Raw genomic sequence first — 18,456 nt, forward strand, 5'->3', positions numbered from 1 at the left:
TGGCTCCTCCTCCTCCCTTCCTGAGTTTCCCCCATTCCTGGCTGGAGTCATCCTGGCCTCCCTGAATGCCCACTGCCCTCAAGGCCTTTGCTGTCCATGCTACCATTCCCATGGCACCTTGTCCTTTTCTTTCAGCTCCATCTGCCCCCTTCTACCCCCTTCTCTGACCCTTGCTCAGCCCCCCTCTCCCTTCCTTTCCTCAGTTTCTCTTGTTATAGATCAACTTGTGGTTGGTTTATTTCGGTTTCTACCCACTAGAAGGTAAGATCAAAGGAATGGGCACATTCTTGGCTTTGAGCTGCAGGACTGGGCAGGGGTGCTGCTGGGCAAGCAGGTATCAGCAGACCGCATCAGGAAGTGAGGGGAAGTGGGAAAGGGTGCTTCCATCTGCAGCCATCTGCTATTTCAAGCTGGAAAGACAAGGAAGCATCCCATTTTCTTTCCTGTGTTTGCATGGAGATGGATTATTGCAATGCCTAGGATTAGCATGATTGTTGCAATTTCTAGACGTTTCTTTTCCCTTTTTCCCTGGTCTTGGTGTGGATGCAGTAGCTCCTCCCCTTCACTTCCTTGGCTGCTGCTGTGTGGGAGGAGCTGTGCCTTCCGCGGGACTGTTTCAGCAGCCATTGGCTTTTGTTTGCTAAGGGCTTTGGGGAAAGCTGCCAGCGTAAGCCTGTGGGCTGGGGAGAGGGCCAGCAGTGACCGAGGGATGAGCCTCTGGTTGCCAGTGTTTCCTGGGGTTTACTATGTGGGGCTTGCACAGCCCTCCCCCCGCTTCCCAGGACATCCATTGAAGACTCTTTTTTCTTGGGTGGTGGGGAATCTGTCTTCAAAACGTGTTGAAGACAGAGGCAAGTACAGGGGTATATAGTCAAAACTACCAGGTGGAGACAGGTCACATCAGGACTCTTGTACAGTTTCAGGCAAGTGTTTGAGATGGCACAGATGGTATGTGTATGTGTGCATATGTGCACACATGAATCCTGGGATAGGCCCCTTAAAACGGGGACACCTTTGTTTCCTGATTGACCCACAGAAATGAGGGGGGAAAAGGGAACTTTTTGTGTGGCCCATTTTCAAACCTACTACTTTCTCCCCCATCTCCTCAGCATCATACAGACCCAGGAATGTGCTTTCCTACCCTGAGGCCTGCTCTGTGTTTCCTTTATCAACTGTCCTAAGCAGGGAAGTTCTACTTGTGGCCAGCTTCTTTGATGGTGCAGGGGTCCACTGAAGGACAGGACTGGGCAGGGATGGGGTGCTACGCCTCTTCAAAGCAGGGACCCCTTTTACTACTGTCAGCATCTTTTAGTCTAAAGTGGTGTTTTGGACTCGTGGTCATGAATCTCCAGTAAGCTCAAAGGGTCATGATCAGCATTAAAAAACTAAGCAGGGGGCCTCTGAGTTGGCTCAGTGGGTCAAGGTACTTGGCCCCACGCCTCTGATCACCAGAACTTACATGGTGGGAGAGCTGACTCTTGCAAATCATCCTAATTTAACCTCCACAGATGTGCCTTGACACATGTGCCCTACTCCAAAACAAACAAACAAACAAACAAATAAAGTAAAAATAAGTAATAGACACTGGATATGGTGGAGCAGGCCTGTAGTTTCAGCACTTGAGAGGCAGAGGCAGAAGGATTAGGAGTCTGAGATCATCCTCAGCTACAGTGAACCTGAGGCCAGCCCAGGTTACTGGAGACCCTATTCAAGGGGGGATGGGGTGGAGAATGAGCTCCCAGAGAGACCCAAGCTTGCTATGTAGCAGAGTGGCATTTACCTCAAATCCTAGCACTTAGGAAGGTGAGGTAGAAGAATTTCAAGTTTGACGCTAGCTTGGACTACATATCAGCACCCTGTATTAAAGTTAATAAATAAATTGGGCCAGCAAGTTGGCTCAGTAGGTAAGGGTGCTTGCTGTCAAGCCAGACAAACCGAGTTCGGTCCCACGGACCCACACGGTGGAAGGAGAGAACTGACTTTCGCAGGTTGTCCTCTGACCTTCACACTCTGTCATGGCACGTGCATGCATGTGCAACATGCATGTACGACACACGCTCTCTCTGAATACATAAGTAAAATCATTAATAAAACAGAAATATCAGAGCACATTACCTGTTTAGGATTAAATATTGATGTGTATGTGAGTATTATGTATTCAACAGGTTTGGAAGCTAAGTGCTGGGAACCCTTACCACAACTATAATTTAGTCGTGTGTCTCTCCTTTGGCAGTTTTTAATGTGTTTTAGTGGGCGAATTGTCAGCTCACTTCAGCCCACACCAGACCCGCAGAGGCAGGTGGCTTCTGCTCCAGGAGCTGTCATTTGAGGCGCTGGGAGGGGCCTGACGACACCTGTTCACAGGCCTGAAGCCCCTCACACCATGCAATGAATATTTTTCCTCTTAGGACAACAGACGGGAGCGGCTTTCTGGGCGGTTGCACTCGGGTGAGTCATCTCGAGATCTGCATGCACGGATCCCTAAAATGCAGCAAACTGAACGTGTCAGGCCACATAAATTCCTGAGAGAAATGTCTTTGTCCAGAAACAGTGTGAGCGTGTTGTTCCGCGTTGCCATAGGGAACAGCCAGCTTTGCTTTTGAAATGCCCAGAGGAGAGCTTTCTGATTGGTTCTCCGAACTGCTCATCACTTCTGCCCAGCAACTGGCACTGCAGCGTCCAGAGCACCCGCCCCCAAAGCCGTGGCCCTGTTTGGGGCAAACTTCACGCTGTCCACTCTGGTTTGCCAAAGCGGGGTGGGGGCTGGTGTGTATGTGTGTGTGTGTGGAGGGCGGGGGTTGGTCTCGAGCTGCTGAATGGGAGAAGGCCTTGGAGTGGCGAGAGAGAGAGAGAGAAACGACCAGGGGCTGGGCTCACCCGAACAGAGCTCCGCTGGTGGACTCAACCTACTCATTCTGAACCGGGCTTAGTAGCGCTTTGGCAGAGAATAAAAGGAGGCACGCAGCAGTAGGAAACCCCACGCACAGATCTTTGAACCTTCTGCCTTGCGGCTTAAAAAAAAAAAAAAAAAGAATCCAAACAGTGCAGCCTAGAGACGAGAGCCTTTCTGGATTTGGGCAGTTCCCTTGTGCAGGCAGGGTAAGGCACCAAGTCCTCAGTGTTGCCTTGGTGTAAGCCTCCATCAATCTCCGGTCCGAACTCAGAGCCGCGGCCTTGTGACCCAGGTGGGGGCGCCACTGGCCCAGCTGAGCCTGGCTAGCAAGGCCGCTGTCTGGGCGCTGGTACCTGTTGGCTAATGCATCCAGGGATGTCCTGTCAGACTAGCTAGGCTTCTAGAACGAGGTAAGCTGGACAGATGGTGCTGGCCTTCCTGCCTCGTTCGCTGCAGAGCACGTGGATGGATGGGCACTGAGGCTGGTCACTCTGGTCTCTGCTTCGGCCTGGGGATCCCACGAGCTTTCTCCAGCCGATCACGGCCTCTCCCCTCAGTGGCCGGAACGTCCTAAGGATGGGCCCTCATTTGCTCCCATCTTGCTATGGCACTAGGGGCCATCTGGGGGAGCCCCGTGAGCCCCTGGTGGCCATGAGCCGGCAGGATGAAGCCGCTGGAGAAATGGGCGTCCCTGGCCTAGAGAAGTGCCCCGGGGCAAATTGGCCACCCTGTCCACACTGGGCCGGACCCAGTTTCCTGGGTGGGTGGGTGGGTGGAGGGAGCCAAGGAGGAACTCTGCTAAGCCTCGGACAGCTGGGTCAGATGGTGCCAGGCCCGCCCGGGAGCCGCATGCGAGGTGCACGCGTGCAGGCGGCGTGTCTGCGCCGGTGTGAGTGAGGGCCGTCCGTGGGCTCCGTCGGCGGTGCCCGTGTGTTCCGGGGGCAGGGGACACGGCGCGCCCTCCGCACGCGTGTCAGCGGGTGCCCGCGACCCAGCGTCTTCTACAGGTGTGAGGACGTGAGTGCTCGGGTAGGCGCGTGTGCCGGGGCCGCCCGTCGGGGGTGGCGACGCGAGGAACCGTCCTCGCCCGAAGAACTCGGGCTCCACTGGCTTTTTGACCCGGAAAGACCGGGACGCGGGCGGGGCGCGAGGGCGCACGCGCGCGCGCGCTCGCGCTCGGAGGGAAGGCCGCCGCCCCCCCCTCCCCGCCCCCCCCCCTCCCGTCCTCTCCAGCCCCGGGGGGGCCCCGAGGGCCTGGGGCGCGCGCCGCCGTTGCTAAGGCCGGCGGCGAGCGCGGGGGGCCGAGGGTCCCTAGCAACGGGCGCGGGCGCGCGCCAGCCGCGGGGGATGGTGGGGGTGGGAGGCGCGGGGGCGGGCGGCGGGGGCGCGCGCGGGCGGCGGGGGCGGCGCGGGCCGGCGCGGGCCGGCGGGCGGGCGCGCGGGCGCGCGCCGGCGGCCCGCGGGGATTTCCAGCGCGCGAGAGGAAGTGCCAGCGCGAGGGTGCGTGAGGCGGCGCGGCCGGCGGCCGCCGCGTGCGCGAGCCGGGTTGCAGCCCAGCAGGGACTTTCCAGCCGGCGGCGGCGGCGGCGGCGGCGGCGGCCGCCGGCCCTTCCCCGCCCCCCGACATGGGGCTGCCCGGGGAGCTGGACGCTGCAGACGACGGCGGAGGATGCGCGCGGCGCCCCTGAGCCGGCCGAGCGGGCGGGCCGCGGGGTAAGGTCGGCGGGCCGGGGCGGCGGGGCGGCGGGGCGGCGGGCGGCTCCATCCCGGCGGCAGCCCGGGGCCGGCGGGTCCTGAGAGGCCAGGCCCGGCCTCCTCACCGTCGGTGGTGCTGCCCGCCCGCCGCCCCAACTTTGGAAACTTTCCGGCCGAGGCGCCGGCGCTCCGGGCGGACTGGGCAGCCAGGCCTCGCGCCCCAGGTGCCCGCCCCGAGGGGTGCTGAGCCGGCAGCATCTCAGAGGCCCGGGGGTTTGGCGCGGTACGGAACGACCGAGCCGGGGTGCCCGTGTCGACGAGCGTGCTCGCCCTGGCTGGTGGAGGTGGGTTTTTGAGCCATTATTTAAAAGTTTATACTGAGTCATTGCTCTGCAGATGAATGACTGATTCATAGTCGGAGAGCTGCAGAGAGGCTGGAAGGCAGGCGGTTCTGGGATCCAGCTGGGGCCGAATGCACACCTTCCACCTTCGATTAACACCAAAGGTCAGAGTGGGCTCCCCACGGGCGAGTCATTAAAATGATCCCTGCCGCGGGGCTTTGCAGGGTTTGGAGGCGCCAGGCTATGGCTCACGTACGTTTCGCCACGTTTCCACACTGTCATCACCCCCGGGTTGGGGACGCGGGTTTCAGGATTAAACCTTTAGAGAGAATTCCGCGTGGAAAATTCTTTACCTTTAATTTGAAACGGCAACAAAATGCAAATGGGTGAAGTGCCGTGGACGTGCTCTGCAATCTAAGAAGCATGCAGACTAAGGATCGGTTGAAGGAACTGATTTTATTTTCACGGCTTTTGTAGTGAGCTTTGACTCAGTTTTGAGAATGAAATAGAAGGGTGTGTGTGTGTGTGTGTGTGTGTGTGTGTGTGTGTGTGTGTGTGTATTTGTATTTGTATGTATGCTCTTTTTTTGTGTAGTCTTAAAGGGTATATCGAGTGTTGTATTTGGCATCTTAATTTACATTCACAGCATACAACTGAAGAGGAGCCATAATTTTTTTTGGGGGGTAGCATTTTCTGTGACTAGATGCACAGCTGAAATCTTTGGAAATGCTGTTTTGTGTTGTCTGTAAAATGCTTCTGTGTAGAAATGTGCATGTGGACCCTCAGTCGGCCTTTAAAATCTTCTGGTGCTTTTCAGGTCGTGGAAAATGGCCTGTTGAAAATACTGCATCATTGTAGGATGTCTGGCAAAATAGTGTACAGCCGTCCTTTACTCAAAGGAGAGGAAATGTTTCCCTTTTCGCCATATTGTGACATATTAAATAGTAACAATTAGTCTGAAGGTGAAAATTCTCTGGTCAAAGCAAATTGAACCTTTAAAGTGTAAAAACTGGGGTATTTATCACAGGAGCCAGAAATTCCTGTGAGTAGGTGCTGGGGATGGTTCCAGCCTCACTGGCTCAGATCAGACCTCATCACGGACAAGGTTTAAGATGTAAGGTGTCTCACCCAGACACCTCTGTTCCAGCTGTCACAGTGCAGAAGCCAGGGAGGCAGAGAGCTGGCCCGGGAGAATTCCAGCATTTTTAAACCAAGACATGAATGTGAATTTTTCTGTGAGGGAAAAGAAGACCAATTATTTTTCTTGGATGTTATCCATTCTTTTTTGGAATTAATAAGATGGCCCGGTGAGAAGGCTGCAGAGACATTCCGTTGGAAACAGGCAGTAGTCAGTTGTTTCTGCAACTCTTGCTGGAGCTCTGAAGAAAGTCCTTCATTTAACTGGATACTTCTTGTTGTCCCTGTGTTTGGGATTTTTTTTCTAAATACTTCTGCTAGAATCCCTTAGAAATTTGCAGTGTGTAAACCAGGAAGGACTTCTTGGGGGTATTGTCAGGATAGATATGCTGATGAGCCAAAAAGATGAGCATGAATTATCATTCCCTTAAAATCCCTTCTTGTAATGCTGAAACTGTACTTCAGGAGAGATGAAACTGTTACTGTGGTGTTGCAAGCCTGAGCTAGCCCAGCATAAAGGAAATTGCAGTAAATTTGCCCATCTTTGTTTTCTCATCTTTATAGTAAGACTCTCCAAATAGCAAATGAGCTAACCTGTTAAATATTATGCAATAGCTCAGTTTCTTCTCCGTGGTCAATTTTAGATTTTTTTTTTTCTCCCGAGACAGGGTTTCTCTGTGTAGCTTTGCGCCTGTCCTGGAACTCACTCTGTAGCCCAGGCTAGCCTCGAACTCACAGAGATCCGCCTGTCTCTCCCTCCTGAGTGCTGGGATTATAGGCGTGCGCCACCACGGCCTGGCAGTTTTAGAATTATTAACAGAGAAGCCTCATGACCCAAGGCCTTAGCGTGATTTGTGGACTCAGAACCCATGTATGCGTCTTTGCAAGTATTTACAGAAGCAACATTAATTTTTCTGTTGATGTTTGTGTGTGTATGTGCTCATTATATTCCAGATAGGGAGGGAAGCTGAGAAGAGAGCTAAAGTGAGGAAAGAGGTGAGGCCAGAGCTTTGAAGGTGACCAGAGAGCGGCAGCCGAGGCCTAGAACCAGAGGGAGGGAGGCCCAGAGGCCTGCAGACAGGAAGCAGTAGAGAGAGGTAGCTGGGCATTAATTGGTGTGGTTCCAGAGGAGCTAGCAGAAAGAAGAAAATTCAGTTTTAAAAAGAGAAGTGTAGAGGAAAACATTAAGTTTATTTGTGTAATTTCTATGATTCCTAATCAATAAAAATATAAAATGCCTTTTCATTTTGGAAAGCCTTTATTGTTTTGCGTATTCCAGGAAAGAATTGGGATGAGAGGCCAGTCTAGGAGGAAGGTGAAATTCCTGTTAAACAGAACCTTTGGCGGAACCTGTTGTGCATACATACTTGGGGTCAGCTGGCAGGGAGTGGGATGTCACTGATGCAGGTGACTGTTGGCTTCTGGCCCCTCCAGGAGTCATGTTGGCATGCATGCTGCATTCAGACGAGCATATTATTAGCTGGGACTTGGGAGTCTTTTGCTCATTTAATTAACATTCAATTAATGTGCCCTGAGTTCCCATAATCTAGTTACTATGCTAGGATGAGTGAGACACAGCACCTGCTTTTAGCAGTTTGATCTGTAAAAATCTGGGAAGAGTGAAGGGCAGTGCCAGAACCCACCTAAGATTTGACGGTGACACCAGTTCAAGAACTTTCCAAAAGAAGAGTGAAGGAAAACCAAGTTACCTTCACACCCCCAAAGACTTAACCAGGAAAAACAAGAAAAGTCATCCATATGTGTAGGAGGAAATGTATTAGTGGGTTGTGTAGAAGTCTGCAAGTATGGGGTGGGGATTGTGTTACTCTAAGAGAAAAGCTGGCTGCCTGGACTATTGAGGGAGGTGTCTGGGAAAGGCACCCCAATTGACCACAGTGTTAGGAAGTGTGGCCCTGAGAATGGCAGTCAGAGGGTCTTCCCTCCCTTCTGTGTAAGAGGAGATCTGTTGTTAGCTTGCTGCTGTTGCTTCCTGCTGGTATATATGATGCTGGAGTGCTGCTAGCCAGTTTTCCAGATGTTACATTTCCTGTGCTGACCTCCAGCTCTTTCAGGCTTTTGTGTGATTTGGAGCTGAAGCAGTCTGGTTGTCTCTGACTGAAGAGCTTGGTTTGTGGAAGGGCAGAAAGCAAGGGACCCAGTTTGGACCATAGCATGTTGCTGTGCCTACTGTTTCTCTTTGAAGGTCAGTGATTCTCATCCTTCTAATGCTGCAACCCTTTAATCCAGTTCTTCATGCTGCAGCGACCCCTAAGCGTAACATTTTGTTGCTACTTCATACCTACCTGTAATTTTGCTACTCTTATGAATCGTAATGTAAATACCTGATATGCACCCACAAGGGGTCATGGCCACTTGTTGAGAATAACTATCGTAGGTAGAAAATTTCAAAAAACTGGTGGTGGTGGGAGAGACAGATCGCACCTCTCCCAAACCCACCACTCTAGTTTTTTACTGATGGACTTAAAACGCTTTAATTCTCAAGAAATGAGCCGGCGGTGGTGGTGCATGCCTGTAATCCCAGCACTTGGGAGGCAGAGGCAGGTGGATCTCTGTGAGTTCGAGGCCAGTCTGATCTACAGGACCAAAAAAAAAAAAAAAGAAATGAAATATTGGACCCTGTGTTTCATGTTTTTGTTTGTTTGTTTGTTTTGTTTTGTTTTGTTTTTTCGAGACAGGGTTTCTCTGTAGCTTTTTGGAGCCTGTCCTGGACTAGCTCTGTAGACTAGGCTGGCCTCAAACTCACCTGCTTCTGGCTTCCAAGTGCTGGGATTACAGGCGTGCGCCACTGCCGCCGGGCGCATTTTAAAATTATTGATTATTATTGTATTCTATGATGTGTGTGTGTGTGTGAGAGAGAGAGAGAGAGAGACAGAGACAAGGGGTAAGTGACTCTTTGGGTATGCAGTGGTCAGAGGACAACTTTGTGGCGTCCGTTCTGTCCTGGGTTCTGTTGATTGAGTTCTAGTGGTCACACTTACATCTTTGTTTGGCAAACACCTTTGCCCACTGAGCTATCTCACAGTCCCCAATGTTCCATTTCATGATTTCATTTTAAAAGATTTGTTTCATGTTGATTTTAACCATTTGAAATTAACTAGCAGGCTGGTGAGATGGCTCAGCAGGTAAAGGTGCTTGCCAACAAGCCTGATGACCTGAGTTTGATCCCTGGAACTCATGGGAAAAGGAAAGAGTTAGTGGAAGGAGATAACTGATTTTTTTTTTTTTATTGCCCTCTGACCTCCACACATGTGCCTCTTGCCCCCATTAAAAATGTAAAGGAAAAAAAAAATGAAGTGGAGGCTATTTGGTAACTTCTCATGAGGCCATTTACTAAAAAAGAGACCAGGGACTGTTGTTCTGATTTCCTAATGTCCTTTCCAATTTGAGCACTGATCATACATCCAGACCATAATGCCATATTAAGAGAAGCTTGACATCTTTTAAGTGGTGGGAAAGGCTAAATTGAATAACCAAGTGAAATGATGTGGCTTTTCAGATGGTAGTAAGCAGCATTCCAGTAGTGAAATACATCTCTGGGAGTCATGATGATTTTTGTTTATTTTTGAGACAGGTTCTCCCTTTATAGTCCCAGGTTGCCCTTGAACTTGGGATCCTTCTGCCTCAGCCTCCCTAGTGCTGAGTGAGCCACCGCTCCTGATGAATCATAATAGTTGATGAGGTTTTCCAGGGTTAACTTTTACTCTGAAAGGCTAATGCCCATTTGGAGACCTGCATGCACAAGGGGCAATTATAGTTAGGTGCTTGTAATGCCTATTCTCCTTCCGCCAAAGGCCAGGCACATGGTAAGTGCTTGGTGAATGTTTGTATCCAGATTCTGCAGGGTAGGAAGAGAAGGACATACAGGTGACCACAGTGTTTCACTGGGTTCCAAGTCTGTGTTGTAGTTGTGCAAACCTAGTGCCTCCCTTGATCATTTTCCTAGATGCCACTGTCTTGCCTTGCTACTCTGATACATTAGAGGGAGTTACACAGTAGGAGCGTACTACTTTTTTGTTGTTGTCTTGAAACGGGCTCTTTATGTTGCCCCGGCTGTCCTGGAACTTGCCCCATAGACCAGGCTGGCTTCAAATTCACAAGAGATCCATCTGTCAGTGTGTCTGCCTTCAGAGTACAGGGATTAAAGGCGTGCACCACCACGCTTGGCAGGGAAACTTCTTTGATACAAACTTCTTTCTTGGAAGAACAGGGAAATAAGTTCTCTGGAGCCTTTTGCCCACTAATGCTCAGAAGTCCTAACTTTACACTGGAAATTCAGTGTAGTCTGCTGTAGCCTTGTTATAGGTAAATTAAGTGCTTAGGTTTCAGAAGGCTTTTCTCTGGGACTTTACCTCCAGTAGGGATGGGGCAAGCACATGAAATTTTATCTTAATGTAAATTATACATTGTACTCAGTAGTCTGTTTTAATATAAACACACTCTGCTCCTAATCTTTTAGTAGAATTGATTCTGTAAAAGATGCATTGCATTTATTCATGGCTCTCTTTGGAGCCTCCGTGATCTAACCTCACATTTGAAATACTTTGGTTGCCAACCTGTAGTTAATCAAACTACATTTTCTTTTCTTTCTTCTCCCCCCCCCCCCCCCAGCATGTACTATGCTGGTGATTAAAACTAAAAAGTCAGGTAACATACTGAATGATCTCTGGCCTCATGGAGTCTCCATGCCATGGCCAAGCCAGAAGAACACTTGGTGATAACTCATGAGGCGCTGTGACAGCTGAATAGAAGTGGGTTTGGATCATAGGCTGTGCAGGAATTCTTTGGAGTTTAACTCGAGTAAGAAGTATAAATGAAGAGGAAGTGTGGTGAAGAGTGCCACAGAATTGAAGTACCATAAGTCTGAGTGATTCCACAGCCATCCTTCCTGGAAAGGGAACAGGAGAGGGAAAGAAGAGCAGAGGTCTTTTCTTGAGGCCCAGTTTTTACCACATCCTTTTCACCTGTGGACCCTTTAGGCCAGGTAGTTTGTTGTGTTTATTTTTTGATACGGAGTCTCCTGTGTAGTTCACTTTGGCCTCACACTCACCATGTAGCCCAGATTATCTTGACTTTCCAGTCTTCCTGTCTCTGCCTCCAAGTGCTGGGCTTTACAGGCGTGTGTTACTGAACCTGGCTACAATGTGGTTGTAGATTTTGTTCAGTTATAGGGGTTTTTTGGTTTTGTTTCATGAGTGTAGATTTTGTTTTGTTCCTATATAGTATTTTTTTCAAATACATTGTGGATTTTGGAACAGTTTTTCATGCAACCTTTTTCTGCTGACGTTTGCTTGGCTATGCTGGCTTTCCCCATCCCTAGTCAGCTTTCATTCCTTTTCTGTGTTTTAGGCTAGTTTCTTAGACCAGCACCAGTGTGCTTGTATTCTTTAACAAGCTAGAGATTGGGGCTGTAGGTCAGGGTAGAACCTACCACATGCAAAGCCATGGATTTCATCCCAGCAGTGAAAAAAAAAACTCAGTTAGGATACTGTTTACTCTTGTGGTTCAGATATTTCATACATCTTAGCAGTCCTTAACCTGATTTACTAATGTGTTTTCTTCCCTCTTTATCTCTCTTAATGTACATTTAAACCAGTAGTCTATACTAATGATAGTATTTAGTCCTCTGCCTTTGCAGAGTTTTACAAACATTAGCTTGTTAGTGGTGAACAAGTCCCTGAGGCCTGGTCACTCTGTAGAGAGCATCATGGTTATAACTCAGCACCCGTTTATCTCAAATTTAATTATGACTACAGATGGCTCATGGGAATACAAGTTAAAAGAAAGAAGCTTTTCCTCAATTAGCAGGGAAGTAATGTTGGCTGTTTCAGACAATCTGGCTGTTATAGCTAGAACTACTGTGAATTGTTTAGTTGGAACCAGGAAGGACCAGAGACTGCTGGGTCAGAGGTGTGGGACTTCTTTCATGGCTATGTTCCTACTTCAGGGAGGGCTAGACACCAGGGCTCAACCCAAGTCCCTGGGTTGATGGAGGCTTAATTTTTTGTTTTAGACAAAAGTAAGTAACAGGCAGTAAGTAGTATGTGAGTAAGGATCTCAGTGAGTCCAAAAATTTTTGTGCCCTTCTTTAGGTTTAGGGAAGTTCTGGTGTGTCTCTGACTGATCTCTGAGATTGAGATGAAAAAAAAAATTTCCCCCCCTGAGACAGGGTTTTTTTTTGTAGCCCTAGCTGTCCTGGAACTCGATGTGCAGACCAGGCTGTTCTCAAACTCACAGAGTCCCACCTACTTCTGCCTCCTGAGTGCTGGGATTAATGGTGTGTGCCACCACCGCCTGGCTGGGAGAAGGGGGTTGTTTTCTCCTTTGTTGTTTTACAGTTCAGCCTGAAGTGTGAATGAAAATGAGACACATTTAGGGCTGGAGAGATGGCCCAGTGGTTAAGAGCACTGGCTTGTTCTTCCAGAGGACCTGGAGTCAATTCCCATTCCCCCCTTGATGTCTCCATAACCATTCTTAACTCCAGTTCCAGGAGATCTGGCACCTTCTTCTGACCTCCATTGGGCACCAGGCATATATGCAGTACACATCCCTACATACAGGCAAAATACTCATGCACATAGAATAAAAAGATCTTTTTTTTTAAAAAAAGTGAGACACATTCATGTATGGAGGGAGTCAGACATCATTTGAATTCTGGTTATTCCTTTAGCTGACCGTCAAGGTAGTGAGAAGTAATGGCGGTGCTGGAGCGATGGCTCAGCAGTTAAGAGCATGTACTGCTCTTGCAGAGGACAGCACCCATGCCTGGTGGATCAGAATTGCTTTAACTCCAGCTCCAGGAGGATCAGGTGCATCTGTCTTCCAAGGGCATCTTCACTTGTGTATACCACTTACAGAGACCTTGTTCAAAAGAAGTGATAAGTAATGGCATATGAGAAATTGGTATACCACAGTCATAATTCAACCAGTACCTGTGAGGCAGAGGCAGGAGAGTTTAGGTTGTGTGGCCTGGGCCTCAGAATCAGTTTGAGGCCAGCTTGGGATATTTAAAGACTTGTCTCAAGAAAATAATTTAAAAGAAGTGATAATTGCTCTCTCTTTTTCTTTTCCTGCATATTTTCAACACGGTGTATGGGCTGGGCCAGAAGAGTACCTTATTTATATATGGGGTTGAGAGAGAACACTATTGGACTACGAAGAAAGTCTTTTCCCCTTATTTTCTTTTTCTTTCTTTCTTTTCAGTTTTTTTTGAGATAGGGTCTTGCTGTGTAGTCAAAACTGACCTTGAAACTTACAGTTCTCCTACTTCATCCTCCTGAGATTGAGTGGTGGACTAATAGGTGTAAGCTACTATGCCCAGCTAAGAAAGGCAAAATGTCTGGAAACCAAAGTCACATCACATTTGCATAAAAGGAACATCTATATTTAGATATCTCTGGGCTTTTTTTTTTTTTTTAAGAAAGCAATTTTTGCATATGATTGAATTTTGATAAGTTATATTTTGATCTTTTCTTTCCCATTATCAGGAATAATGTTTTCTGATTTATTCAGGTCTCTTTTCAAATATTTGCAAGATCTTCTTCTTACACTCTCTTAAAATAGCCTATGTTTCTCATCATCTCTTAGCTTGCTTCTTTTCCATTGTGGCAAAAAAAATGTTTATCACCTTCATGAAGAGAGTTTCTGACATATGGTTGGTAGTCAACTATTGGTTAAATGAATCCATAAAATAATTCAACATTCTCTTCTATTGAAGACAAAATTCACATAGCATATAGTTAACTATTCTAAGGTATGCAGTCCAGTGGTATTTATTGTACACAAAATGTCATTCAGTTACTGGATCTTTCTAGTTCAAAACTTGTACCCCATACTCCTTGAGTAATTACTCCTCCCCCAAGCCCTGTCTAATTTGCTCTCTGTTTCCATGGCTTTGCTTATTTTTAATATACCTCTTAAAAGTAATCATGCAATAAATATGTGACCATTTATGTCTGTGTAATGTCTTTGAGATGTATCCAAGTTGTAGTAGGTACTGGTATTTTATTTAGTGGCTGAATAATAATCCGTCGTGTGTGTGTGTGTGTGTGTGTGTGTGTGTGTGTGTGTGTACATGTATGTGTATGCATGAGGGTTTGAGCATCTGTGTTTGCACTTTATCTACTCATCTATCTATGAACATTTAGTTTTCATCCTCTTTACTGTTAGGAATAATGTTGCCGTAAGTGGGTGTCTAATTGTATGTATTTGTGTGTGTGCTCTTTTCTTCTGGATGTATCTCACAGAGCATTGGTAATACTACCTGAGTTTAATTTATTTCCACCAGTAGTGTTACAGTTTCTTCACATCTTCACTAAAACTAACTTCTGTTAAACTAGTATATGAATCACTGTGTCGTTGTCATTTTTATTTGTTATCTCCTGATGACCAGTGATACTGAATGTCTCTCTCTGTGCTTGGTGTCCATTTGTATATATTTGTATAAATGCCTAAGCCCTTTGTCTCTGCTTTAATTGGGGTGATTTTTTTCTTGTTGAGTTGTAAGAGCTCTTTATATATTGTGGACATGAAACCCTTTAGACACATGAGCTGCAATTATTTTCTCTCATTTAGTAGACTGCTTCATAAATTTTGTTGATAGTATCCTTTGCACAAAAGTTTTATTTGGAGTTCATTTTTTTTCTTTTGGTTTTTCCTTTTGAGACAGGGTTTCTCTGTGTATCTTTGTGCCTTTCCTGGATCTCACTCTGTAGCCCAGGCTGGCCTCTAACTCAGAGATCCGCCTGGCTCTGCCTTCCAAGTGCTGGGATTAAAGGCGTGCGCTACTGCCACCTGGCCAACCTGATGCTTTTATCTGTTTTTCTTACCCAATTACTCCATCTTCAGTATCCAGGATAGTGATGAGGGTCATAGTGGTGATGAGCATCCTTGTATTGATTGCTGTTGATCTTGTAGGAAACTGTCTCTCACCGGTTCAATGCTTAGCCTGTGTAGGGCCCTGGATTGGATTCCCAGCTTGGGGTAGGGGTTAGCACAAATCCTTAAAGGCTCTTTGTTAAAGTAAGGAAGTTTTTGTTCTGTCCATTCCTAGTTTGCTAGTTTTGTTTTGTTTTGTTTTTGAGACACAGTCTCTCTGTGTAGGCCTGGTTGTCCTGGAGCTTGCTTAGTAGACCAAGCTGGCCTTGAACTCAACAGAGATCCTCCTGAATGCCGGGATCAAAGGTGTTCATCATCACTCCCCAGAGTTGTTGAATTTTATCAAGTCTTTTTGTAGTTTGAGAATGAGCATGTATTTTTTGTTTTGTCCTGTTAGTATACTGTTATAGTGATTGTGTGTGTGTACAAGCCGATGCATGTGTGTGTGTGTTTATAAGTCTATGTGCATGTTTGTTATGTAGGTCCATGCACCTGAGGCTTCACCATCAGGTATTAGCTCTCAGAGCACTTTGCCTTCTGTTTGAGCCGAGGCCTCTCACTGGAACTTGAGCTTTCTCATCAGTTGGACCAGGCTGGCTGGTCAGCAAGTCACCTGCCTGTGCGCCTGCCTGTGCGCCGGCCTGTGCGCCGGCCTGTGCGCCGGCCTGTGCGCCGGCCTGTGCGCCGGCCTGTGCGCCGGCCTGTGCGCCGGCCTGTGCGCCGGCCGTACGTGCGGTGGGATCAAACTCAGGTACTCCTGCTTGCAGGGCAAGCACTTTGACTGACTGAGTTGTTGTTCCTCTAGCCCTAGTGATGGTGTGTATTGAATTTTCCTTGCATTCCTGGGGTAAATCCTGATTTGTCATGTATGTAGTCCTTTGGTTTTTTGAGACAGGGTTTCTCTGTGTAGCTTTGCGCCTTTCCTGGAACTCACTAGGTAGGCCAGGCTGGCCTCGAACTCACAGAGATCCGCCTGCCTCCCGAGTGCTGGGATTAAAGGCGTGCTCCACCACCGCCTGGCAACAATCCTTTTAATAGTTATTGGATGATGTGCCACAGATCTGCTGAGGACGTTTATGCTTATGTTTGTAATTTTGTTTTCTTCTACTATCTTTTGCTTTGTTATCAAGGCACTAAAAGGTATATTGTGTTTTTATAGAATTTTGTTACCTGGTCTCTCCAATCTCTGATCATACAGAAAATTCTAGGAAGGTTCAAAGCAGACATGGTGATGATACCATATAGCTTCTTATTTCCCATACTTCCCAACACATGACTATAGAATTGGCTGTAAGGTCAGGAGTTTCCCCTAATGGCTAACGGCTGGCAAAATCATGACTTCCATCACCTCCATCATCCTGTGTCTACCAATAGAAAATTAGGAAGGGAACTCCGTCCTTGATGCCTTGATAGGAGAAAGGTGTACTTCATTTGTTTGGTTCTGTTCCAGGTAGCACTGATTGAAGTCACTCACTGGGATCTGTCTGGTGGCTGATCAGTTCTTAAGGATCCAGTGGTTGTACTCACATGCCTGTGTGTGGTTGGAAGGTCTAGATCAGTGTTTTCCTTTCTTTTTTGTGATCTCAGGTCCGTTGCTGTTGTTGATAGACTCATTGCTGACTCCTAGACAGTGATCTTTCTTAAGAGCTGCTTTCCTTAAGCCTGAGTTTGGAAATCAGTGTAGTGTTGTTCCTGCCCCAGAGCCCTTCCAGATTTAAAGGGTGGACTGTAGATGGGATCTTCTTAGTGGGGAGAGTGTAAAAGATTTGTGACCACCCACCACTGTATGTGTGATGCTTAGGTAGCACGACGCTCTCGGCAGTGCTATCAGATACACCTCTGAACGGATTCACAAGGAAGCTCTGGAGTGTCCCCACTCATACGATGGGTCATCACAGATCAGGAGCTGCTTCTCTCTTCCCTAGCCCTGGTCTTGCAGTTGCAATCCCTCTTGCTTTTCACTTCAAGTAGATATTTCTTAGGGTGGACTCAGCATTGGCCTTTGCTCTTTCACTTGTGATCAGATTCTAAGAGTTTGATCAGTGGTTTGAGAGCAGCTTTGGGTCTGTGATCCTTTCCTTCCTGAGAGTTGATTTAACAAGATCAGTTGACACTTGTGTTGGGAAATTTAAGTTAGTATTTCTCTCTGTTCTTTTTGGATTTTCAAGTCAGATTTCTCTGTGTAGCCTTAGCTGTTATAGAACTCATTTTGTAGACCAGGCTGGCCTACAGACTCAGAGACCTGCCTGCCTTTGCCTCCCAAGTGCTGGGATTCAAGACATGTGTGGGATTCACACATAGCCAGTATTTCCGTGGTTTTTTTTTTTTTTTTTGGAGACAGGGTCTCTCTGTGTAGTTTTGGAGCCTTTCCCGGAATTCACTCTGTAGACCAGGCTGGCCTTGAACTCAGAGATCTGCCTGCCTTTGCCTCCCCAGTGCTGGGATTAAAGGTGTGCGCCACCACCACTGCCTGTCTTCTGTCTGTTCTTTAAAAAGCTTCATTGAGAAAATAATAGTAAATCTACATATCATAAATTTCCTTTTCATGTAGATCATTTTAGCAAATTCCTTAGAGACTTATTAGAATTAACCTGTGGCTGTTTCCATATAAAGGATGGGATCAGTTAGTGTGCACAGAGATGTATGCATCAGCTCTAATATAGAAGTTTCATTTTCTGTGGTTCTTGACTTCTCAGCCTATTTCAGCTGATGGCTGCAACACTTATCTGAGCAAGAGCTCAGATGATGATGTCACAGGGGAATGAGGGAGTAGAGTTAAATAATGAAACTAGAAGTATGTCTCTCATGCCATCGTGTGTTAGAATCTATGAGGGAAGAGTCATGCCTGTTTGCATCTGCACAGTGAGCCCCAACATTTCTGGCCAGGAAGTCACTAGTGTTGTTTCCCAAGCAAGTCACTTCTAGTCATTTTGCCTTCAGTGCAAAAAGCATGAATGAAGAGCATGTTCTTCTTTAAGTGTGTGATACACCAGAATGACTGATGGGGAATTTCAAGGAACCCTGGGTTCTTCTACTTCCCCTCTTGTGACTTCTGAGGTCAAGAACTTCTGGTCTACATGGTCTGAGGTCTCTTGCCACAATAAATGTATGTTTTGAATAGGGTGCCTGCTTTTCATTGTCTTTTTTTTCTTTTAATTCCTTAAATTTGCCAGTTTTTGGAATATTATATGGGACAAAATATTTGCTTTCAGTAATCCTCTGGCCATGTTATTTGATGTCAGGTACCTTCCTCATCCACTATTACCTTCAGGATTTTCTACACCACAATGATTGGTGACTGTGGCCCAGGCCTGACCAATGCGGGGGCAAAGTTGAGTAATTAGTCTTTGGGGAGGGTGGTAACGGAGGTGCAAGGCCAATAACATTTCACACAGTTGATGCATGCTCTTAACTTGCCTTATTTCTCAGTTCTGGTTCTTACAGCATGGTTTGCCTTGATTTACAATGTACTAATGTAGTTAACCTTTCATTTTT

General features: G+C 47.3%; 1 protein-coding gene across 4 annotated transcripts in view; it reads left to right on the plus strand.

The window, feature by feature from the left end:
• The first annotated feature begins 4,350 nt into the window (after positions 1 to 4,350).
• The window catches only part of Traf3 (TNF receptor associated factor 3), a 114,265-nt gene continuing 100,159 nt past the window's right edge, over positions 4,351 to 18,456 (plus strand). For 2 of the 4 annotated variants that reach the window (XM_036205702.1, XM_036205707.1), the window contains exons 1-2: positions 4,352 to 4,606; positions 4,985 to 5,093. The gene's annotated coding sequence lies outside the window, so the exon portion shown is untranslated. Of the gene's footprint in view, positions 4,607 to 4,984; positions 5,094 to 18,456 lie in introns of all 4 variants that reach the window. The other 2 variants (XM_036205705.1, XM_036205703.1) reach the window with 2 other exon arrangements.

Source organism: Onychomys torridus, chromosome 14 (genome assembly GCF_903995425.1).
Source record: "Onychomys torridus chromosome 14, mOncTor1.1, whole genome shotgun sequence".
In the NCBI taxonomy this organism is placed as follows: Eukaryota; Metazoa; Chordata; class Mammalia; order Rodentia; family Cricetidae; genus Onychomys; species Onychomys torridus.